Source organism: Lissotriton vulgaris, chromosome 6 (assembly GCF_964263255.1).
Source record: "Lissotriton vulgaris chromosome 6, aLisVul1.2, whole genome shotgun sequence".
Lineage (NCBI taxonomy): Eukaryota > Metazoa > Chordata > Amphibia > Caudata > Salamandridae > Lissotriton > Lissotriton vulgaris.
This window is the reverse complement of record NC_141694.1, coordinates 148,152,007-148,178,309: the sequence shown is the minus strand read 5'-3', so window position 1 is coordinate 148,178,309 and position 26,303 is coordinate 148,152,007. Positions and strand designations below refer to the sequence as shown.

General features: G+C 44.0%; 1 protein-coding gene across 2 annotated transcripts in view; it reads left to right on the top strand.

Moving 5' to 3' along the window:
• The window catches only part of FAM167A (family with sequence similarity 167 member A), a 237,942-nt gene that overhangs the window by 73,123 nt on the left and 138,516 nt on the right, over positions 1-26,303 (top strand). Inside the window, exon 1 of one of the 2 annotated variants that reach the window (XM_086926184.1) lies at positions 7,856-8,039. The exons of the other annotated variant lie outside the window; for it this stretch is intronic. The gene's annotated coding sequence lies outside the window, so the exon portion shown is untranslated. Of the gene's footprint in view, positions 1-7,855; positions 8,040-26,303 lie in introns of those variants that run through there. 2 annotated transcript variants of the gene reach the window in all.

The following is a 26,303-nucleotide window of genomic DNA, read 5'->3' as shown; positions in this document are numbered from 1 at the left end:
ATTTTGAAGCACAGAGTATAGGCTCCTCAGGATCCATAGTGTCCTTGCTAGGCAATCATGATGCATAGTTGCTGCAGTCATGCCTTTTTGGAATCCTGTTATTTGATTGGCCGTAAAGTTAACAAAGACACCTGGGAACCATAGAAGTATCTTGCAAAGAATAGAGTTGCACTTATTCGTTTCAGACGGGGTCATCCATATGGATTAGGAACTGTTTTGAACTGCTTTGTTTATAAGGAATAACACAGCAAAAATTGTTCCTGAAGGAGTTACTTCATGTTATTTGTAAATTTTCAAATGTCACAGCAGTGAATAAAATTCCAAAGTACTCAAGAGACTATTACCACAAAACCAATATATTTTATAATTTTCATAAGATATATAAAAACATATCCTATTCAATTCGCATAGGTATAAGTCCATATGTCCATTGATGTTCGGCAACTCAAACATATACTGCCACCCGGTTTTTAACATGAGCAGTAGTTTTTGACACTTTTTACAGAGTATATGAACAAAATTTACAAATTTGTCATATATACATTATTCAACATTTATATACATCATTATAATATAATGATTGATGATATTATTCACAAAGAAGTGTCATATCGTCGACGTTTCGGTCTCACACACTATAATTCATCGAGACCACCATCAGGACATGTGTTGCACCATGAATAATAATGACTGGTAACTAAGACTTTAAACCGTCTGGTCCTCTGCCTCTTTTATGTTAAGAGTCTATATACGAGAGACACTTTAATTTGCCCACGTGGAATTTTTAGGAGAGTCAATCAGTCCTCATAGACCCCGCTCGTCTCAACAATCGATTGTTCAGACGAGCGGGGATTATGAAGACTGATCATAACGTGAAGTAACTCCTTCAGGAACAATTTTTACTGTGTTATTGATTATACCCAGTTCCTTGGGAATATTGGGTTGCTCTATTAGTGTATTTGTTTATAAGGAGCCTTCTGTAGAGATTATGAACTCTATAGCCCTTGGTTGTTTCTGCCACAGGAGTACTGTCAGAAACTGGGTTACTGGTTGACTGCCTGGTCAAGCAAGAACCACTGTCCTTGCCAGGGTAAAGCACAAGCAAACCCCAAACTAACCTTTGCTCAATCCCTTGGTAGTTTGGCACGGAGCAGTCAGGCTTAACTTAGAGGCAATGTGTAAAGTATTTGTGCAACATTTTAAACAGTAATAAAGTAAAAAAACAACACAAATATAATCCCGCACCAAGATAAAAAAATAGAGTAAAATTGAATAAATAAAACAAGACTAAAATAACAAAGATATAAAATATACAAATTGTTATAAATAAATAAATCAGTAGAACTGGAATTATTAATGTTTAAATATTTAAGCAAAAATAGCACCCAAAAGCACAAAATGTCAACCAGGGATATCTAGTTGTGATGAAGCACAGGCTGGCTGGATTCACCATGCTAGGGCCACTGAAGTTTACCTTCTCAAATGTGTGCCAGGAGTCCCATTCACATTGGAGAGGTCCGCGAGGAGCAAAGAGATCATTGCAGGAGGCTGTCGGTATAGTCAGAAGAGCTGCCCGGCGTCGTGGGCAGGTGTTGTTGGACCTTCACGTTGGAGGTCCACCACAGCTACCGAAGCTTTGTGTTAAACCATGGAGCGAGCGGTGAAATCTCAGTGCAAACTAGCCCATTTGCGGTCGCAAAGAGCCCAAAAGCTTGAATTAAGGTCCCTTGTGCCACATCAAGGGTCCTGGGCCTGAAGGACACCACTCTAGGGTCAGGAACTTACTGCAACTGGGTCATGGGGCTGGTAAAGAATGTTTGGGAGCTTTTAATTCCCTGCGGCTCAGATCAGGACACTGGCAGACCAGCCCTTTGAGTTTACCTGGGGTCCAGGCTACAAGGGTGAAGTTGCAGGTGCAGTTCTCTTCTCACCCAGGTAAGAGGGCATCAGGTCAGCACAGGAGGGTAAGAGTTTCTTCAGAGCAGTAGTCCAGCAGAATAGCAGTTCTTTCAGAAGCACTGCAGTTCTTCTTCCTGCAGAGTATTGACTGGTCCAGGAATAGTAGTGGCACTTAGTTTACAGGCCCTGGGCACATGTAGTGCCACTTTATTAGGGTATACACCACTGTTGCCATGTTTTAAGCAGAGAGCACAAGTACTTTAGCACTGATTAGCAGTGTTAAAGTTCACGGAGTCCTAAGGCCAGCAAAAACGAAGTCAGGAAAAATAGGAGGTCTGAAGCCAAAAGGTTAGGGGGAAACCTGTGCCAAGGGTGCCAGGTTTAATAAATGTGTACTCAATTGCACTGATACTTCACAAGGCAACTACCATGGTGATTATGAACTATTGTAAACTCCAAATGAAGTATTTTAACACATAAATATTGTTGTATGGTATTCTATTATCAAAAATAGTTAATACACATATGACCAGGAGTAAAAAACTACAAATAACAATAAATGCTGTAGTGTTGCGGTTATCCACTTATTATATTAAGCTCTCTTTTGACTTTCAGAAATCAGTGCTCCAGTAGCACAGATTATGCTTAGTTTTGCAAGCAGGTGTGATGATACCCAGTGTCTCTATTTCTCTCTCGTCCCATTCAACTTTCCCAGGCCTACTGTATAACTCCACAATATTACTCTAGTTTAGGGTGGGTTACTGTGCTCCTGTTGGTTCTGGATTTCCAGGTTAGTGTGTCCTGGCAACAACTGCCCTTAACTGGGCAGAGGAGATGTGGAGCAGACGCATAGGCCGGAACTGTTTATTGGAGCTGTGTGCGCCCTCTTCAGCGGCTTCCTAACCTGCCTATGGTACCCCAGGCTTCAAACACTGTCTATTCCCACCACTAGCTGGAATCAGGCATGGGACATCATTTTTAAAATTTGCAACATTTTTTTCAAGTTTTGTAGGCATTTCTAAACATACACCTTTGTCTCGTGAAATATATATGTGAATTATATAGGGTGAGAATACCTACAAAAACAGAGTGTCATATAAGATGTGGGGTTTAAAATAAAATCAAACTGCATTTGTAAAGGGCAACGCTGTCACACCTACGGGTATCAGGTTGCTGTGTCGTCTTCGAAGAGCTTGGTCTTGAGTCTCTTTCTGAAGTCTGCCAGCGTGGGGCTGTACGGAACTGGAGAGGAAGGTAATTTCAGGTCTTGGCACCGATGTAGATGAAGGACCAGCCGCCGCTGCGACAGAAGCAGGGGGTATGTGCGAGGGCGAGTGAAGAGGAGCACAGGTGTCTAGCGGGTTGGTGAAAGCTCAGTCGATGGTTGGTGTAGGCAGGTCTTTGGCGTGGAGGGCTTTGTACGCGTGCGTGAGGATCTTGAACTGGCTTCTTTTCTGGATGGGGAGCCAGTGGAGGTCTCTCAAGTGGGGGCGGGGGGGCGTTTTGGGCTCGTTTGGGGAGGTCCAGAATGAGTCTGGCTGCTGCGTTCTGTATGGTCTGAAGCAGGGCGTTAAGTGGGCCGGGTCTCAAGGGGTCTGAGCACCGGCAGTTTTTTAAAGGGGGCCTCAAACGGGTCTCTATCGGGCTCTGTTTTGAGCCCTGGCGCAGACGGTCCATTTTTTTCCAGACTGCAGTGACAGCAGGAACATCGTTGTTTGCTGTCACTGCAGTCTGGAAAAAAGTCTCAGGGCACAAAACAGCCCGATAGAGACCCATTTCAAGACAGTAAGCACATTGATGTGCGCTGCTCACACTGCTCACTACTCACTAGTGGAGAAGTTACGGCATGACGTCATGCCAGGTGAGAGTTGTTGGTGAGGGGAAATCCTTTAAAGAGTCATTTTCTCTCTGGATTTCCCTTCTCTTTTTGAAACGCAAGAGCAGCAACATTGTTGTAGTATCACCAGGGCTCTAAGTGGAAGCTTTTTCAATATTATCTGTAATAAGACATAGTTGCAGCTTATTTATCTTATGCAACTAATAACCATTGACAACGCCAATAGTCCTGACTTGTTGTAGGTATGATTGTTGTATCACATATCTTGGTGCAATGACAGAAACAGAAAAATACATGTCAGGATACACACAATGCTAAACACAGATTTTTTGCGTAAGTGTTTTAAAGCCACGCCCTTAATTACACGGCCACGCCCCTTTGAGAGACCCCCAGTTTTTTCATCTCACTTAAAGCCCTGGTCTGAAGTATTCTGAGGAGCTGGGTGGAGATGCTGGCTTGAAGGGGCTAGGAGGAAAGGGATGTATGTTTTTCTATGACATTTTGATTCCTTTTAAAGGAAATTGAAAAGCAAAATATATTGGTGAAATGTAACTAGCACGGTTTCCTCTTTACTCAATGCCATTAACGGAGGTGCGCCTGTACCAGATTCCTGGAAGGGGGCTGAGGTTGTCCCGATATTCAAAAAGGGGTGTCGGGACAACCCAGCTAATCATAGGCCAATAAGTCTGATCGACTCCTCCCAAAAAGTGGCAGGGAAGGTGATTTTGAGAAGGGTGCTCCAGTGGGTGGACCACAACAATATTCTGTCGGACCTCCAAGCCGGTTTTCGTTCTGGAACCGGGACTATTGAACAGGCATTTAAACTGGCTCTCTTGTATTGGAAGGTGGTGGTGCTGGGCAAAGGCAGTCTATATTTGGCCTTTATAGACCTTAAGACTGCCTTTGACCTGGTACCTAGAGAGGAGTTGTGGAAGGTCTTATCAGAACTGGGGCTCCCTTCGTATATTCTATCCCTCCTTGTGAGACTACACAATGGTAATTTTGCACAGGTGCAATGGGGCACGAACGGTGAAAAAACCGACAGGATTCCTGTAGGAAGGGGTGTCCGTCAGGGATGTGTGCTAGCTCCCACTCTGTTCTCTCTTTACGTGAACGGAGTGGTTGAGCATTTGTTAAGACATCCCTCCGATGCTCCTTCCCTGGCGGGTAAAAGTATTCCTACACTGCTTTTTGCAGATGGCACTCTTCTTATTTCAAAGTCCCCCATGGGCCTTCAGAGCCTCCTGAATAACTTCCAAGAGTTTTGTTCACTGAGGGGGTTGGTAATCAACACTGACAAAACCAAGTACTTGATTATGAATCCCCCTAAAAACCCGGGGCGCCCACCAACTTTAAATTCTGCTTCATTGGAGAGGGTACCCGAGTTTGATTACCTGGGTATCCGCCTTAACGATTCTCTAAGTTGGAATCCACATATCAATAAAATGCTCCTTTCACTTGAACTACTTAAGAAAATTGAAACCATACATCACAGAGTCTGACCTCAAAGTGGCAATCCAATCCTTAGTTATCTCGAGGATTGAATATGGTTGCACTACCTTGGCTGGATTACCAAAAACGTCCACAGCACCACTGAAAGCCTGCCTTAACGCTGCGGCAAGACTTATCACCGGAACCAGGAAATATGATCATATATCCCCGCACCTGAAAGTATTAAACTGGCTACCGTATGAAGCAAGAATCCAAATGAAGATAGCATGCATCACACACAAAGCATTACACGAGAACACCCCAAGATATCTAGCCAAGAAAATTCAGTTGTCCGGTGGCAACAGACCAGCTAGGAGTGCTAAGGAGTTGCTTCTACGGCCAGCCTTCTTCCGAAAGAAAAAAACCTATGGCAGAGCGTTCTCAGGAGCTGCCCCCAGAATTTGGAACTCACTCCCTCCAAACATCAGGAAGATCCAGAATCTGGTAACATTCAAGCGGGAAGTGAAGAGCCTGCTGATGAATAGATACATTACTTAGAATCGCTGTTCATGGTTCTGATTTACTACTGCCTAGTACTGATCATGTACGCCATTAGAAAGGGAGACATAGGCAATTCTATAATGGAATACGTATCCTATGATATGAGAACAACCGAAAGGCCATTAGTAATGGTTACTTTGAGTGAACAGGAGAACAGCATCTTTCATGAACATATACCGAGCTACCTCATATCTGTTATATATACATGCTTTTGTTAGTAATTTTGTCATAGCATATTTATGTACGCTAACGTTCACAGGTGTTACGAATATATATATCATCTACCTCACTGCGGTTGCTCGCTAACTGTTTATATATATGTTAACACTTTTCCTCTCTCATGTTAAGTGCTCTGATACCCACGGGTCTTGTTCGCGCTATACAAAACTTTATAATAAATAAATAAATAAACAACGCTCCTCCACAAGTAAACCTATAGCCCCAGTGGTGGAGATTTACAAAGCTAGAGGGGTTAGCTCTGCCCTTTACGGGGCCGAGCTGTGGGGTACTTGTAACTTGGATGTACTAGTAAAATCGGAGAGCACATTTTTGAAAGATCTGATGGCTCTCCCGTTGAGTACTCCAACCGTCCCAGTGTCTCTTGACTTAGGCTGTAAATCGATCAAGGATCATGCGCAACTTCGCCCCTTGCTTCTCTGGGCTCGGTTGTGGCGGGTGCCGGAATTAGCCTCCTATGCAGAAGCGCTATCAGAGGTAATGGCAATGGTAGGCTGGTCTAGGATTAAATGGTTGAGGGACGTAAAACGGCTGCTAGTGGAGATAGGGCTAGGCGAGGCTTGGGCATCGAGATCTGCCCCTCCTAAAGCTATGATCAAGAAATTGCATTGGGATTGGGTCTCTTCCAAACTACTCTCAGATCCAAGTCATTGCAATTCCACTGTAGCCTTTTTGGGGATTAAAGATGCGGTGGCCTATGAACCCTACATAGACATGATTTCCATCCCTTTTGATCGTACCCTGTACTTTAAGTTCAGAGTGGGAACATTACCAGTAGATGAATTAGTTGCCTGTTGGAAATCCCCCAAACAGATCTCTCCCTTTTGTGCGCGCTGTCCCACTCGTGTTGAGTCGGTAGCCCACATTCTTTTCGAATGTCCGGATTATTGTGCGCCTAGGAGGCGATGGCTCAAACCCTTATGCAGACTTTTAGGCACCCGTCAACACAAAGTGGCGTTACGTATTTTAATGTCTGACACATCAACTCTGATTGTTTGTAATGTGTCAAAATTTTTAAAGTGGTGTTGTTGATTCGTGCAAGAAGGCTTTCATTATCAATTTCACCTTGTTTTAACTGTTTTTAACACTTTTTCCTCCTGTTTTTTCCCTTTGTATATCTGGAAATAGATTGTTTTAAATACTGTGTCTTATATTTATTGTACATGCTTTTATGATATTTTTATATTGAAATAAAGCCTATCAATCAATCATAATTACCCATACGTGTGTCATTTTCTGCACCAAGGGTAATGTGCTCGTGTAGAGTTAAATGAGACAGTGGTCTGCCGAAGAAGATCCACAAATTGAAAATATTTTGTATCTGGTGTTCGGAAATCCCTTGCACCCACCGCAGCTATGCAAATCTCTTTTGTGCATGTGCCCTGACTCAACCCGTGTGTGTTCCCCAGTGGGAGAGGTACATTTCATTGTGTCCTCCTTTCCACCCACACCTTACATTTTCTCATTTCCCTGACTTTGTTGAAAATGGTTACCTGTCGCGAGGGAAAGTCTCTGTGGCCTGGGCAGATGTCTGCCCGGTAGCTAGAGCTCTGCCTGAGGTATTGTCATGGAAGTTGCATGGCCCCCTTCGAGCTCTCAGACCTGACCAGCAGCATCTCCAGGGCCCCGTCACAGCCCTCACGTCACGTGGTTGAAATGGAACGCGGCAGGCTTTAGGACCCTGACTCCTCCCTTCCTCCTGGGTCTCTCCTGGGTTATTTCTTAGTGGGTGGTGGCGCGCAGGGCCCGGCATTATGAATGAGAGGCTGGGGTTTAAAGGGGGAGGAGGCTGAAAAGCCCCTACAGGAATAACTCTGCTGTCTCCAAGCAACTGCCCGGCCTGACGCACCAGAGAGCCCCTTTAAAATACAGCCCAGTGAAAGGAGGCGCGAGACGGGCCGAGGGCGGGGCCTGGGCCAGACACAGACACAAGGGAGTGGAGTAACCTGCCGGCGGGAGGGATGCTGAGCGCACAGCATCTCGGCGCTTGGGAGCAGCACACTGGACCCTGAGGGGCCGCAGAGACATGCCCAGGGGACGTCACCTGGGCGCCGGCGCTGCCTCCAGAGCACAGGTAATTTATTGCACTGATGACCGGGGTGTCTTATTGTGTGTGTGCATCTACGGTAGGTAAGAGCCTGACTGTCATGCAACAACCGTGAATGAATGGATGAAAAAAGAATGAATGCATTTCATAGCGCTCTCCGAGTGCTAAATCGCCTCGATGCACTTCTTAGTCAATATAACTCGCTGTATGTAGGATTCAAAAAGATATTTTTTTGTATGTAGGCGAGGTGTTTGGTCTAGTGGGCTGGCTTCGGAGCACAGTACTTTCTCTCCCCGGGGTCATTGCCTCTCGTCGGGCTGGGGTGGCTCAGGGGACGATGAGGTTTGCGTCAGATGCGCGCATGGACCATCATATATATATATATATATATATATATATATATATATATATATATATATATATATATATACACACACACACACATGCCGCATCTGCAGACAAAGAAGCAAAAGCAACAACAACGTGCGTAACCGGCGCAAAATTAGAATTTCCAAAGTACGTATTTAGAACCAGTTGTCTCTTAACGCGCAGCACTTGTCGGAGGCAGGCTGTGCGTCAGTCAGCGCGCTGGGACCTCCGGGTCTAATCTGTATCCCGCGCTCCTGTGATCATTAAACTCGAGCAATAAGTTCACTATGGGTGCAATTAATCAAGCACTGCGTTTTTACTGTCTTGTGATTGGACAACGAGATTCACCAATAAAGGCGCTAAGCGATGCGATTCAAATTCATGCACAGCATAGCACAGCCTGGCGTAACACGCGGTACACAAAAAATAAGGTAAAAAAAGAACCATACCATATAGTGCCATTGAAACAGCACATTATAATATGGCATACAATTACCAAAACGTGGCATATTATTCTAAATTATAGCATACGCCATAATGCATAACATACAATAAACACAATAAGATAAATATAGCGTGCAATGACATAACAAGTAGGATTGTTCAATGTAAACATATTGCCTAACGTACCATAAAAACTAAAACTAATAAATCAGAATATACTATAACATCGAAAGTATCATTTTATGCCATATATATATATATATATATAAAATGTGATATATCAAGGAATACCATAGCTTAAAAAACATACCGCTTTTTTAATATACATACCATCGAAAATAATGGATGTCATGTACCAAACCATAATATAACTAACATGACACATACACGTTATGTACCATGCGTAATATAAGAACATACAAAATAAACATAGTGTACCCTACTATGCTATACCATACTATATTGTATATACTGATATATTGTAAAAAAAAAAATAACATGTCGCACTACACCGCAACATAACACACCACCTAACATAACCACAATATCCAAAATAGCATTATATGACAAGAACGCAATCTTGCGGCACTGTCTCTTTAAGGGAAGCCTCTCTCCCAAGATACTTCTGTTTCCTCAGTGAGAAAAGATACTACGGAGGGCTGCACCCCATTGATTTCGCGACATAAACCCGTTACACGGTTAACTGTCTGATGTGTTCGTCTTTCTAAATATAAGTGTGTGTGTGTGTATATATATATATATATATATATATATATATATATATATATATATATATATATATATATATATATATATATATATATTCTGCTTACTGACTCAGGCTTGTCACTTACAGAGCTTTGACATAAAAAGGTGGTGTAATTAACGCCATTTGACTGCTCTTGTTGTGTCGACCACAGAAGGATAAATTGAGCAGGACTTTGGTGATGTAAACATGAAGATCTCAGCAGCAGGCGCTTCGCCTGCTCCTCTGCCTGCTGCCGTCTGTATTTTGTGCTATAGTGCGTATTGATCTTAACAGCATGCGCTATTTACGGCTCCAGAACATTTCGGATGGGTTGTATCGGCAAGTCCACCAGCCTCGCTGTGGAAGGTCACCTTCCAAGGGCTCTGCCCCCTCCCCACCTCCCTCCATCTTGAATGGGTGACAGTAAAGTGCAGACACGTCCGTCAGAGGCACCTGCCGCGAGATGAGCGCTCGTGGCAGACGCAGCCTCTGTTCCTGCCAAGCCTGAAGCCGCTGAAGTGGGAAGGCGTGCTGACGTCACCGATTCTTCAGAAGACTGTAATAATCCCCTACACTCGCCCGTAATGGAGGTTATTGCAGTGCATCTGTACAATCGACCCTATAAGGATGAGAGTATGGCTCGCTCGGGTACGAAGATGTATAACACGGCGATGTCCAGACTTCCAGGGCAGATGTTCAACCCACTGAGCTACACTGCAAGCTTCTGCCTCGACTTGTTTCCATTTCCAGGTTGTCTTTAGTTCTGCGACTTTGCAGTGGAATGCAATTGTGGAAGACCGTGGCATAGCACACCTCCTCCCTCGCCTCCCATCAAACGTGACAGCAATGACATGTTTAAATGGTATTTGGTTCCTGCTTTTGCCCTTTTGTAGCACTGCCCATTTTAGCCATTAGTGCTACTCAACCGACTAATATATTTCTTTTATCCATCTCGGGAAGAAGAATGTCTTTGGGAGCCCTGCAGGCGAGTGAACTTTCACTTTGTCCTGCGAATCGCGTACTCGGCCCATCAAAAAGCGCTAATGGCTCTGAGTGAGTGAAATTACCCCTTCTCCCTCACTGCCTTCACCAGACAGCGCTAATGTGTTAAGAGATTTTCTCGTGGGAAGTCTGAGCCCAACCAACTCCTGATAGCGCTGGTTACAGAGTAAACTCTAGGAATCCCCGCTGAGCGCGTGACCTCAGATGTCAAGGTTTTGGTGCACAATTGTCATTCTTTCTGCACACTGTCGCAGTGCTTAATTTGTACAAGGAGAAGTCCCAGGGGCCCCGGGCCGGCCTTACTGAATGTGGGCAAGGTCTATACCACGGGTACTTGCAAACATTTCCCCAGGGGCCACAAAGTTTGGTCTGTTATGTGACCGAGGGCCGCACTGATGTAGCAGGGTGGCGGTTGGGAGTGGGGAAAAGGGGTTGGTGGAAGGTGGAGTGTAGCAAAAGCGAAGTATATACATCTCGTGTCTGAATTGCTCAATGTGAATCCAGGATCTTGGGAAGAATCACTGCTTCTCCTGTTATCCAATTTGTGTGATCCTAGTCAATTGTTTTATTGAACGTTTCCTCCTTTTTCTTCATCATCACATATGAGGACCTCAAAATACAAGACTTGAGGATGTGTGCTGTACAAAAACCACCTCCTCTGTTGGATTTAATATACTATAATGCTGCAAAGACATGCCACTGACTTGACTCTTAGTTCACTGTTGGCATTTATTGTCAGAGTGGGGTGAAGAACGAGTGTTTCTAAAGCTTCCAGGATCATGTGCGGATCGCGGACGCGGGATACAAGATCAAGCAAGCTCCTGAATGACTGCCCTGGAACTCGTAGTCAGCACTGCACCCTTCACCCATGGATGAGGTGCGCCCTGCCCTCATTAGACGGGAGGATTCCCCAACCCAGCTTTATCTAGCGGGTGTGTGACAGACAGCACATCTGTACCTGGCCTGAGGAAGACCCACCGGCCGAGGCCCACAAGTACCCCTTGAGCCCCAAGACTCGCTGCAACGCCAAATGCGTTGTCGCGTGTGCAATTTAATTCGTTTTATTTATTTATAACTTTACCTAACTCCGATCGGCCGTATGCTGGAGTTTACTACCCTCACCCTGCCCCTCCCCCACCCCGCCACACCACAGAACTCCCTCCAGGAGCCGCTACTGTCCTTGCGTCTGTGCCCCTAGTATGATTCTTTCATTGTTCTGGCCACTACCTGCGATCCAGGGTCTTTGTTTCTGTGTCACTGCTCTGGTGTCTGTATATATGCCTGTGTCCCAGTGACATAATGCACAGTGATGAGGCCCCCTGCAAACGAGGGGCCTCTCAGGCTCCAGTAACTTAGAGATACACGCAGGCCTTGTTCTGAATGGGGGATGCCTTGAGAGAGTCACCCCCCTCCCACCCCCTTCCAACTCCATGGGCTGCAGGAGCCTGATATGCAGCGGAGGTGCGTCCATTGGGGCGTTGCCCTCCCAATGCGCACTGCCGCCATCCGGGTCCGCCAGTGTGCCTAAAATTACAATTATTTAGCAACAAGTTTCCGGCCGGCCGGTCACCGGGCCGGACCAGAAACCATCAGGAAAAGGGGAGGTGGGGCTGCTCAGGGGCGCTAGTGCGTATGTCCTCTTTCGGACAGGTCATTTTTCTGCCCGGCGGGAACATGCGCACTAGCCCCCCCCCCCCTTTGCAAACCGGGGGTTGCCTCATGCCGCAGCCCCCAGCCTCCTAGTGGGGCGGGGAGTTTGGCTGCCCTCTAACCAATCCTGACCTGCTTGATGACGTCTGGCATGACGTGACGTCACTCACCTGCTTAGTCACTAGTCTCACCCCGCACCCGCAGCCATTTCCACACACAGTGATGCCCGCTTCAAACGTGGTGTGCGTGCTCCTCCTGTCCTCCTGATGGTAACTCTTCCTGCCTCGTGAGCTGGACTACTACAGTACCGTTACCGTACTGTAACGACATCGCAAGGAGAACTACTGAGGTGAGTGAGTCACAATGGTGGTGATTACCGCCCTTTTGAATTGTATTTGAAACCCCCACCCGTTACGTGTTACCCATGATCCCACAGCTGTACCCCCCTGAGAGTGCCATGACGGGTTTGGGCAACTGGCATCGGTTGGTCTGTACGTTTTTTTTGTAATTACAGCGCTTCCTATGGCAGCCGGTTTGATGTTTTGTACTGCCACTGCCGCGACTCTTGTTCCCCCCAGGACCAGGTGTAGTTGCCAGGGGTGTATGTACAGGGCTGGGCTGAGAATACAAAGCAGCCACATCTCAAAGTCTGTTATGAAGCCACATATTGAATAAGCAGGTAGCTACCTATGGTGTATGACATCTCTTTATTACTGTCATATCTGCACTTTCACAATTTCTTTATTAACCTTCCTTCCTTCTCAAAATTGCTTGCAAATGCACCATTTGTCCACTCGATTTTCACATTTTTCTCGGGGGGGGCGGTTGGGTGGGGGTGTTCGGGCACGCGCGCCGCGCTCGCGAGCTACAGTGCGGAAATCAGTTTCCGCCTCACCAGGTTCAAATGTCACCAGCCGCCACTGCTGATATGCTCCATTGTTAATGTCCTTTTGCCTCAGTGTCTGTGTTTCTATGTGATTGTTTCAGTGTATGTGTCCGTATCTCATTTCTAGTATCTTCGTTCCCGTGTTAGTGTCCTGGTGTTTATGTCTCAGTGTCTGTCTCTCTGTTCCACTATTTAATTTAATTATTTACTGTGATTTTCTATGGCGCTACTTCACCAAGTGGTATTAGAGCGCTTTACAATGTAACAACATTCACAAATTATTAGAGCATAATATGAGTACAATTTGATTTTATCGATACAGTAAACATTAAACAAGAGGGGAGGGGTGTGCAGGGAGAGATACTTCCCCACTATGCCAGTGTCTGTTTTAAATTGTCCCTTTCCCCATAGCTCAGTGACTGTGTCACAGTGTGTAGGAAAGTCACCCTTTTTGCCCTGATCACCCCATTAGTTGACTGATGCTGGTGGTTACTGACTCTGAAAGTCCCCTGGGCTCTGCTAACCAGGACAGGGCCTGTGCTCTTTCCTCTAAAGGTATATGGTAATTTGTATAATTCTAATTGGTCAATACAACCTACCTGTAAGACTCTAGTGTATGGTAGGGCAGGCTGGTTTTAAAACAAAACTATGTCCAGATTCAAATTTGGAATTAAAGCCTAGCCCATCCTTTTTATAATGTATAGGTCACCCCTAAGGTCTGCCCTAGGTGTCTCAAGGGTAGGGTGTATTATCATAAAAAGCAAGGACAATCAAAATGTTTTATATGCCCTGATGATGAAAATCGCCAAAGTTGTTTTCCCTATTGTAGTGCAGCTAGCCCTATGGGCTACCATGGGAAGGCTTTATTACATTTAATACAGTTCAACTTTTGATTGGAACTAGCTGGCAATATAATTCCAAGTATCACATTAAGGGTTACATTAAGTCCAACAACTTGCTGAAGTTGGATTTAATGTAACTATTACAGGAAAGTTGTTCTAGAAATTACTATCCTGGAGCTACCTAAACCAGCCCTGTAGCATCCTCTTCGGAGTGGTTAGTCTTTGACAGCCTGAGCCAAGCTGCTCCCGGAGTAGGTATTTGCATCCTGGAGAAGACGGGAAGAGGAAGAGGAGATGAGCTGGACTTCAAAGGCGGGAGAACAAATGTCACAGGACCCAGGCCAGCCCTCACTTCCTTGATCCCCATCCAGATGGGAGCCCCCTAATTAGATTAGGAGAGGGTCTGGAAAGGGAGTCTAGTTAGATGATAGCCACACATTCAGCCTGGAATATCCGAAGAAGAAGGAAGTCCTTCTGGACCCTTGGACTGCACCACAGAAGGTTGCACTCAGGAGGACTGCACCTGCTGCACACACAGGGCTCCACAAAGTAAGAACTCTGCCTGACTCAAAGGAAAATGAGTGGACTCCCTGATCAGCATCAGGTACAAGTGAGCTGGAAGGAGTCACCTGCCAATCCAAAGAGAGGCTCACCCCAGCTGACCAGTTGCAACTGAATTTTTCCTGAACTGTGCAGGTGCATTGTGGGAAATTGAGTGCTAGCCCCCACTAAGCAATCCAGAGTTTCTGAACTCTTGGCTGGTGGTACTGGAACCTTATTTTCCCCAGAGCAACTCAGAAACAACAATATCTCAAAGTTTGGAAACTCTCTGCAAGGTTTAGCAGAAAAGCTTCAGGAGGAGACTGGCCCAACTCGCGAATCTGCCTGACCGCGCTGGTTTGTCACGCTGAAAGCACCAGATATCCTCGCAGTAGATGTTGAGGACAAAGACTTCCAGTGGCTCAGTGATGTATCATGCTGCAGCAGGCCGCCATCATCGCACCAGACGCCGGATCCAAGGAACCCAAGGACTCGTTGTTGAGAGAAAGGCCTCAAGAAAAAGACTAAGGGGCTTATTTACAAGCCCCCTGCGCCTCCAGTGCGTCACTTTTAATATGGGAAAAAGTGGCGTACCGGTGGCTCAAGGGGTATGTGAATGATCCCCTAAGTCCAAAGGTGAACTTTTGACTGGGACCTAGTGCTCAGCCTACACAACCCGCACTCCATCGTGGTCAGCCTAAAACTTTGAGTTTGCTCTGGTCCAGCGTGACCAGATTGCCACAAGCGGTGCTTTATGCTTTTTGATGCTAGAATGCACAATTTTTTACTTCACCTTTGAATATTTATATCTCCAGTTGCTTAGATTTGATTTTTGACATTTTGGTGTCATTTAAAAATCAAAATATCCTCAATTTTTATAAATTGGTTTTGGATTTCTATTGTGTTGTATCTTTTACTTATTTACTGTTTTGGTGGTATTAAATGCTTTGCACATACCTGTCTCCTAAATTAAGTCTGACTGCTTGTTTGCTAAGCTACCAAGGGTTGAGCAAGGGTTAATGTATTGAGACTTGACTGGACCTATTAGCGATTGTGATATTTTTACTAGCTTAGGGTGAATACCCCCACCTACTAATAACCCACTTTCCTACACAGTGTGATTGTTTCAGTTTACTTGTCAGTATTTGATTTCTTGGCTCTTTGTTCCTATGTCAGGATCCTGGTCTCTGTGTCCCAGTGTCCATGTCGGTCTTCTTTTGTCCTCATCTTCTTAGCTCAATGTGTGTTTCCAGAGTTTGTTTCTCAAGTTCTGTGTCCTTTCCTCTCTGACCAAGTCTCTGTCTCCAAGTATCCATGTAAGGCCACCGTCTATGCGCCAAAACATGAGTCCCACCGTCCAAGCCCTGGTGTCTGTCTTCCCTTATCCCATTTATTGAGGCCTGTGATCCAGTACCACTCTCCATGTCCCATTGTGAGTTTAAGGCTGGAGGGTCTATTCTCTAAGATTGGAGTGCCCGTCTCTGTGTCTTCAATCCCCTACTCCAGGTTCTGGTGCCTGTGTCCATAAGTGTCTGCCCATGTGCTTCATTGCCTCTGTTGCAGTGTCCACATAAGGGTTAGAACCTGAATCCCTGTCTGTGTGCTCTTATGGCCCCGCCTCATGTTCATGTTTTTAGGTCGAGATATAGCAGTAGCATGCATGCGCTGCTCGCTCTGCGAGGCATGTAGTATGGGAGACAAGTTGCCCTCACTCCCTGCCCATATTTTTCAATGGCTTCTGTCTTTGTCCTTCATCAATTCTGTCTTCTAATTGATTATGAGGCTTGTTAGTCCGGCCTTATTATGGCCTTGTCGTCATTTGTACCCTCCCATGGCTATTGGCCCCTTTACTTCGAGTGTTAACACTGTACAGTACGTGTTATTTAGAGCACTATTTTTTTCCGGACCTTCTCAGCTCCTCCCCCGCCCGCACTCCAGTTGCCCGCGCCTTCTTCCCCCTCCCCCGCACTCCAGTTGTCTGGGTCTTCCCGCACCCCCTGCCCCCCGCCCGCACTCCCGCTGTCCATGCCTTCTTGCCCTCCTGTCCCCACCTGCACTCCCGTTTGCAGTGCAATAGGTCTTAAATGTGAGTCCTATTGCATTGCAAATGCTTGTTTTTATAGTGACCTTGTCCCAGTGTCCATGCTTCTATGTCACAGTGGCCTTTCTGTCATATCCTAGTGTTTCTTCTCCCGTGTTACCCATGAATCCGCTTTTTAATGCTCATGTCTGGGTCCTTTTCACTGCTCTAGTGGAATATGTGATGCTGCACTGCATGCCTTTACAACGACTTGGTGGGGGTGCTGGAGTTTTGAATAGTATAAATTACTATTCCAACTACAGTCTGTGCAACAGTAGGTTAGGTGTTGTACTGACCGTGTTGTAATAACACGACGTTGTGCCAACAGCGTTGTAAACGCTGTTTCCCCCACTAGTGTGCGTCGGCTAGCACTTTGGTACTAGAGCCTGTCTGTTAGTGCCCCAGTGTCCTTGTCCGTGTATCTAAGCTCTAGTGCCCATTGTCCGGCCTGTGAGTTTGTCGCTCACTGTTCGTTTAAGGGCCAGTGTCAGTTTACCAAGATCTAAATCCCTGTTTTCCTACCCTTACCCGTGCACGTGTCTTATGATGAATCTCAGTGTTTTGTCTCAGTTTCCTTACCCTTGTGTCCTTGTCCAATCTTTGTGTTTCAGTGTCCCGGGGGTGTTCTCCCAGTGTCCCTGACAGTATCTTAGTGCCTGTGTGCAAGTACTCATAACCCAGTGCCCTAGTGTCAGTGACTCACTGCATCTTTGTCCTCGCCCTAGTGTCCTTGTTCCTGTATCTGTGCCCTCAAGCTAGTGGTTGTGCTGAATTGGCAATGTCCCAGTGTCAGTGACCTTGTGTCTGTGTCATAGCTTCTTTGTCCATCTGTCTCTTTCCCAGGCTTCATTTCCCAGGCTCAACAATAGGGCTTATGTCCCAGTGTCCGTAGTCTGTGTAGCAGTGCCTGAGTCAAAGTTTGTATAATTAATTACATTCTTCAGTAAAAGTGGTTCTCAATGAGTGCTGTCTGACAATGTACCTTCAAAAAATCCTTTTGTTATGGTTTTTATTAACTAAACAATAAAACTTGACATGACATGAGTCAACGTTCCTATATCCTGATATCTATATATGTGTTGGTATTCCAGTGTCTTTTTCTTCCTTCCTTCATTTATATTTTTACATTTTTATATAGCACTCAGTGCCTTACATTTACCTAGTAAAGGTTTGATATACCACATACCAGGCACAAGAGCATCAGAGTGCTCAGGAGTAATGGCCATAATACAATTTGGAGAAGAGGGTAGGGCGTCACATCGCAGGGTGTGGAGCGGGGAATAATGAGCTATCAGTTAGAAATAGCATACAGCTGCCCGCAAGGATGCAAGAGGTGGAGCCAATCAGAGCGCCACGTTCTCTGTCCCAGACTTAGAGGAGCAATCGCTACAATCCATATAGCTTGGGGTCGCCGGTGTGTCTTTCAACAACACAGTGCGACAACGCAAAAGTAACAGTAGATTTCAATAATAAATACCTCAATGCTTAACAGGGAGCAGAAGGATCGAATAGATGGTACGGAGAGAACGAATCTAGTACGCCTGGTTAGATGGACTCTAAAGAGCTAGGTTTTTAGATTTCAATGGAAGGATACTAGCAAGGTTTTGGTCCTTAGGTGCAGCAGTATTGAATTCCAGAAGGAAGTGGTTGCTCCAGAGGAGAACTAGTGCTCCGCATGGGCCGTTTTGAAGCTTGATATTTCCAAGAGAGGTGTATACTTGCTTTTGAGCCCTCTTTATCGACCAGATACACTGAGGACATTGGAGTAATATGATGATATTCTAATCTCAAGAGGTATGCCAATGTAAAGTGCAGAAAAGAGTGGTAATGTGGTCAGATTTTCTCTTTGACAACAGGAGTCTGGGAGTAGACTGCAAGGTGGCTTTAATGAAGTTGACTGGGGAATGAGGCAAACCCTGGAGAACAGCATCGCTAAAGACCAGGTGGGATAGAAAGAGGGCATGCTTTCTAGGTTAGTGGACAGTACCAGCAGTAACATTTTCTTGAGGACCTGCACGTGGGAGTCGGCATCCTTGGTAACTCTTTATACGTGAAATCTGTAAGAGAAAGGTATCGAATGTGAAGTGACGTACCAAAATAGTTTTTATATTTCAAGGGTCCTACCTTCAATCCAGTCTTTTGATCAGTCATCCAGGGCTGGAGTTTTAGGAGCACATATCGCAGATGGAGGATACCATTTGAGGTTGAGGTTTTTGTGGGCTGGTGCCTGCATACTGACGGGTGGAGGTTCCCATACCTTCACAGACTGAGCTCAGAGGCCAGAAAAAGCATGGAGGTGGGATGGAATCTTGAGGTACGTCACAGGGTAGAGGGTGTGAGGTTTGGCAAACAATCTTCACCAGCTGTAATCGGTTTGATAGAAAAGAGGAGAACCAGATCAACAAAAGCCCACAGATGCCTGTGCAATGTTTGAGTATACAGTGATGTGATAGCCCAGTGGTTCTTAACCTGTGGTGCAGGCAACCCTGGGGGTCCGCAAAGCCTACTCTGGGGGTCCACGACTGCATGGAAAACGAAATAATAATAACAGATTAATAAAGTGTATATAATTATAGAAGCAAAATGTAAAAATGAGATTTTTAAAACGTGCAGTAAATGTGAAGGAATTTAAAACTGGAGGCTATATGTTAAGTTAGTATTCTCAACTGTTTAGTGGGAGCAGTGCAGGTGCATCAAACAGAACATAATATGGAGGATGAGTGGCCTTAAATGAATTTAGAAAAGCTCCAGTCTTCCCATTAATATGAAAAGTTTCATTTTTTTATATTGGCTTGTGAATATTTCATAATTTGTGCATTTGTTTGAGTGCTTGTATCTCTATTTCTAGTGTATTGTTTGCGGTTCAAATCATCATAGGTCGGAGTCCCTGGCTTCCAGGAATGACTCACTGGGGAGTCCTAAAATTCCAATATTGATTCAGTTGGGGGGGGGGGGTGGGATATCCACAGAAGTCATATGGTTAAGAACCACTGTTCTAGTCTGTAGCTTTATGTCACTGAGGGGATTCGATTCAGTAGGAGCTCTGCTGGCGGAAAATACTGTGTGTGTGGTGTGAAAGAAATACATGTACAGAAACCTACAGAGTTGTAAGTGTGATCAGTACAACCATATGGAGGTAAGATCCAGGACTACAGTCACAGACGAGACTGCACAGATCCCGTGTGCAGAAAATACGATTTTGTTGCGACATTGTATTTGATGCCAAAAGCAACACTCAGATCAGGTGTATGTGCAGTCCCTTTAATATCTCATTGATTAATGAGACTGTAAAGCCTGATTATACAGCACATTTAAAAATGCATTTTTCATAACATTGGTCATTTGATTAATCAGCTGTGCAAGACATTCTGCTCGCACTCCTTGCGGTGCGCCAAGCACGAGTACTGACTGAGGAGTATTTTAAGCGCAACAGATGCAAGTTGTGCAAACCCGCGTGGACCTGCTGTGATCCGCATTGTGCCCTGCATTTGAGTTCAGGAAAGTGCAACCAGTGGAAGGAAGCACAGCTACATCAACTATCGAGTGCCATCTTAAATAATCAAATTCCTCAAAATGGCAATAAAACCTTCATGCAAGGGCCTGTGGGAGACAAGAAACATTTCACACATTAACTCCGCCCAATTGGCCATTGCAACTAAACAAGGACTCAAAAACATACTATTCTGGGTGCAACTCTGCCATCATCTAGTCATCTACTATATTACTATTTTTCTGTGTTACAACTATTTTAGTGACGTCACGTAATACGGCCAATCCATTATTCTTCCTTCAAGCTTTTTACCAGCTTCTGGCCCACCCACGATTAAATGGGAGGAGTGGGCCTACAAGTTTGAGAATTATTTGGTTTCTCTACATGGTCAAAACTTTAGTCAAAAGAAGAAAAGAGCATTGCTATTAAATGGTTTGGGCAAGGAAGGATTACATATATGTAAATACTTATCTGTGGCATGGGATGATCAAGGGCAGCCTGTACATAACACGTATAAAGAGACAGAACAAAGATTTTAAATAAGATTTGCCAAAACTGTAAACATTGTGACGACTCGCCAGTAGTTGTACTTGTAGCCTCAAATACAGTACAGTAATTTGTTGATAAAGGAAAATTCTGTAACAAATGCTGGAGCAGTTTCCATAATACAAAGTCAAATAATTGTTTTGCTTTAGACAAGGATGGAAGAAAAATGCGGAAAAGGGGGCTTTTTGCGAGGGTGTGTAGGTTTAGGGACAAAGGAAAGGTCAGATCAATATATACTAAATAAGTGTTAGTCCTAGGTGACGTTTAGGAACATCCTGGAAAGAAGTGTAGAGCAAAAGCTAATTTGCCATCAATGATAAGTGTATGGGACTTAGAGGTAAAATCTGGTTCAATGTTTGCCACCGTTTCAGAAGAGATGTGGGAGAGTGTATGGGGAAAATCTATTTTGAAATCTAAAGATATTAATCTCATGCCTGAGTTTTCAAGGGACCAGTATCTACATGGCCAGATATATGTGGATTTAAATAACGTTTCATGTGAGGAAGATTATCGGTAAAGTTTACGTGGCTCAATCTGGACCTCCAGCCCTTTGTTGGTTCATCAGCATGACCTCCATATTATCAAAAATCCCAGGGCTAAGCATCAGATAATGGGTAGTAGAGGATACCAATGTGGAGGAAATAATAATTAATGGCAAGGATTTCTTTGAAGGGAAGTTAGGAGCCTTGAGGTGTTATGTACAAAAAATCATAATGAAGATAGGAGTTGTATTTGTCAAATATGTCCCAGGAGAGTTTGTATTGATATCAGAGAAGGGGTGATGGAGATATTGAAAGGCACAGCGAAGAAGGGAATAATAGAACCTGTAGAGTCAGCACAGTGAGTGTCCCCGGTAGTCCTAATGAAAAAGCCAGATTGCAAATTAGGATTTAGCAACACGGTCGTTTAAATTGTAACATTATAGTCAACAGTTTCCTCCTGCCTAACATTGGTGAAATGGTTCTGATGTTGAAAAGGGGAAATACTTTCTAAACTTGACCTTTGCAGTGCATAATATCAAATTACTCTACATCCGAAGTCTAAATATCGTAGAGCTTTTGTGACAATCTCGGTTTAGGGAAGTGATGATAGAGTAAACCAACTGGAGAGTGTCCACCCGTAGCTCCATGGGTGTTCCTTACGTTATGCACTTTCTGATCCAACTCACACTTTTTTACACCTTGTTAGTCCTATCTAGGGAATATAGAACGGTGGGCTCTCGACCTGATCTGGGATAGTTGATTTTTAATAAACCTAAATAACACATATGGGTGGGCATGACTAGATAGCCGTGTTTCACCGGAGAAGATTGGTGTGATGCTCATTTGAAAATCAGATAGATATGTGTTAGTACGTAACTAGGCCTTTGTTGTTTAAATATGAGTGGAGGGCGTCCTGGTTCTTTTTCCCTCTTATGTTCCTTTCTGTAAGATATTTGGCTGCTTTGTTGCCAAGCTTGTAGTATTTTTTTAATGAATTTTAGTTTTGTGCAAAGATTTGGGGATTTGGAGTACTTCAAGACATTTTTCCAGATTCCTAATCTGTTTTCTTTTTTATTAGAATCGTCCATGAACCATGGTTGGCTACGTTTCTGACACTGTCATGTTAAGTTATCGGGTGCCAGGTATCCCCTGCTTAGACTATAAACCTGTTGTATGGAGATAGCATACAGTTGACGTCATGCGTGTGGAAGCTGCGAGATCCCTCGTAGGTATGAGGTCTGTCTTTTCATGATTTTTGTGAGACCTTAAGCTACGATGTCTCCATAATCCAGAAGGCACTGTCTGTGTTAAGTGCTTTGCTGTAGGCAGAATGTGAATTCTTAATGGCTGATAGTTTGACCATTAAGGTGGCAGAACCTTTTCAGATGTGCAGGAAAGAGCTTCTATCCTGTATTGACTATAGTTGAGGTTCAGCCTAGCTGTGCACTATGTTGGTGGAATTAGGCATGTGACGATTTGTGTTTCAGAATGCGAATTGGCCATGCACATGGTCAGAATATTGTTACATACAGTAGATCTGTTTCAGTAGGGGCCTCCAGGAGAAGAGTGGTGCCAGGAGAATTTGGAAGCGAATACGCAGAGTGGTAACCAGTAGAAACAAGTGTCTGCATTCAGAGTGGTAAAGCATGCAAAACAGGTATGCAGAAGAGCTGGTTGCATGTTTTCCCCACTGAAGACAGACCTATTGGCTTTGACAGAACTTGTTTAATTACTGATAGCACATAAAGTGTTTCTGGAACAGTTGCCTACACAAACACCACTGTCCCACACACAAAAATGCTATGGTGGCGGTAGTGGTCGCAGCAGTGGCAATGGCAGAAATGGTAACTATTGGTGATGGGAACAGTGGTTATGGTGGCATTAGTCATGATGGAGGTAAGTGTGTAGCAATGAGGGTTGGCAGCAATAATGGTGATGTAGGTAATGGTTGACTTATAGTTGTAGTGAAAGTGGTGGGACAAGTGATGGCGGTATTGGTAATAAACCCCTGAAAGGGGTGTATATTAGTATTAAGTCAGCCCAATACTTCTGTGATGAGAGCATTAAGAGGGGAATCAGGAATACTCTGGCTCCAGAAAAAGATGCACATGAAAGTTTTGAAGATCGTCAACAAACTCAAAGCATTTAATGTTTATTAACTTAGCAAAAATGTACTGAAAAGATTGCATGGTGGTTCGTTCAGTGCTCAGACAGGGGTTGGGGGCCTGGGTAAGTTCTCCACGAGGCTGTAATGCAGCCTGGGTGGAGAACATGAAAAGTGTGCATGACTGTTTGGCTGGCCCAAGACGGCCGGCCAAACAATCCTGTGCACTTTAGGTGCAGCCGTAGCCAGTCCTCCTCCCTGTGACGTGGGGAGTCCAGCCCCGCCCTAACCGGGCAGCTTTGGAATACAAAACATAAAATGAAAATAACTTCTGTTATTAATATTATATTTTTTCCATTGCACTGCTTTAAAGCTGTGGAGCAACGCTCCTCCGCCTTAGCGGGCTTTACCATGGCTATTGTTAAGTAATATATGTGAATTATTTTGCTGTGGACGTCTGTGTCCAATAATTATCTTTAAGATCATATTTGTCAAGCACATTGTTCTTTGAATACGCAAAGATGTAGGATAGTAAGCAGAATGTCTATCTATTAGAGGTAATGTAACGTTAAAATCCCTTCTGAAAACAATTTACTGGTGAGGCCCACTATGAAAACCCGTACTAATCTACAGCTTGGGGATTCTCAGAAATTGGTCCTTTACAGTGTGCCCAAAGTAATCCAAATCTTTGCTATTTCACTGCCATTGCTATCTAATTACTTCTTATTGTCCCAAAAGTTACGTTGAATTTTTACCTAAAATTATGATGACCACTCTCTGTTCCGAACTGGCTATATAATTATATAATACACAGGATCTGTAATCCCTGTATAAATTCACATCTCTAATTTTTTTATATAATCGATGACTAGTGACTCAGTCATTCGCCGATTATAAAGAAAAGATGTCGGAACTCGACTATTGTAATGTTATTACAGTGGAGATCTGATGTAACATGCTTGGTGTCAGAGCCAGCAGCCGAGGTAATAGCTTATATCAACATTGAATGGGTTTGCTTAAATTGAGCCGCACATCTTAAATTGTTACGCCAAGTATAAAAGGGACATCAAATCGTTATGCAATTGCAACTGCGGCGAGGGTGCTGAAGGTATATGACACCTACCCACCAAGGTGTCGTTTCATCCCAGGATCAGAAAGAACCTAGGTCATACATACAAGAATAGAATACCTCAAACTATATGCTTTCTTCCTGTGATGTATGAAAATAAACAGACTTCGATTCAAGAAGACCTGTTTGGATTATTATATCATTACCTCTTGAGACTATAATTTTTTCTTGGACTGAATCACATAGGGCACTGAGATTACCAAGACTGTGTGAAGCAACACTTATACTACTGGTATCAGAAACAATGAGAAGGGTGTGCTGAGGTATTCTATTCTAGCCGAGGTAATAGGCAGGTCAGGTCAGGGAGCTTAATTGAAGCAGTTGTTTAAAGCAAGAAATGGAACATTGCTTTTCTCTCTTCTGCTCTATTTTAATAGGTCACAGTGACAAGCAGCGAGAATATGTTTATTTTTTGCACTCCTAAGATAGAGAAAAGCTAGAATCTTTATGCATGTTTGTACACATTCCGAGCTCCTCCAGCTGTTTTTTTACTGACTTGTATTGAACTGTTTCTAAAATGTTGCAACAAATATCTAACAGGTTTTTGATCTGTTTAATTTTGCACCAGAGTTTTTATTTATATTCTTCATGTTTGCAAACAAGCTCTCGCTTTCATATGAAAGAGCTTTGCACCAGAGTTTAAAGTGGTTTGCGGGAAAGATGATGATATTACAATGTATTATATAGGACAAAGCACCCCCTGATATAGATGATAAGGATATTCAACTCAGAGTTCCATATCCTTAAAAAGGAACTCCTTGTAACTAGCAATATCCTTATAATGTACAGCAGAGGGTACTTTATCCCTTTTGAGTTTCCTATGTCAAACAGTACCTGCATATAACAGACTTCTTTTGCATGGTTAAATGCTTCTCTTGCAGATCGATAACTTCTGTCTTACCAAATATGCTTTTATCACATTTCTTGTTTGTCTTGCACTGCTATGCATTCATGCGTTTTCCATGTTAACACCTGTCACCCGTCTGTACAATTACAGTTAGAAATCCACCACATACACATACTAATATTTCTCCTCTCTGCCAAATTTCTCAAAATACAATTCCTTTCTGGGTCTGTTTTTTAGTTTTGTCTTTGGTAAAGAACTAGAATAAAGATATGAATTATTATTATTATTGTTATCATTATTAGAGTGGGGCATTGGCTTCAGTCGTGCTCACAGAGGTTGACTGCAAAAAAAGCATCTGGGCCCTTGCAGTTGTAGTTCAGTTTTGTTTTGCTTTTCCAAATGAAACACTGACCTGAATCTAGCACATTAAATGTGTATAGAAGGTTCTTACGGTAGGACTCAAACCAGATAGCTATCGATGAGCTGCCTGTAGGAGCAGACGCTAAAACACCAGACACCGGCACTCCAGGGCAAGCTGAAAGTAAAAGGGAACAACAGAGGTGATGCGTTTCAGCCCTAAGAGCCTTGGGTAGGCAATGTGAAAAGATGCCATTGTATAAACCATATATGCAGCTGCGCAGAATGTAATATGCTGTGTTTTTTTTTTTTACCATTGTTAAGGGTCATCATGACCCACTCATGGATTTAGAGTCTGGCTGACTCTGCCTTTCTGACAAAATCAATATGCAGGATTAGTGAACCCAAAGCACTCTGACGTACATCGGAAGCGGCAGCCGATCACGACAGCAGCCTTACATTTTTAATATCATGAGCTTCTAAACATCAGACTTAATGTTGCCTGCAGTCATCCAATTACTGTGCCTGACGCATGCCTTTTTGTATTGCATGAGCACTCTGTTGACACTGCTACTGCTTGGATGCAATAGCAAGCGCTTAATGGTCTGTCCTTCTGCTGCGAAACTCTTCCATTGTTTTATGTTGGCCATCATCATGGGTTACACTTTTTACCAATGGTCAGTGTCTTTCAACCACATTACATCTATTAAACTACAATCTTGTTGAACAAGTTACTTACCTTCGGTAATGCATTATCTGGTAGAGACAATATCTA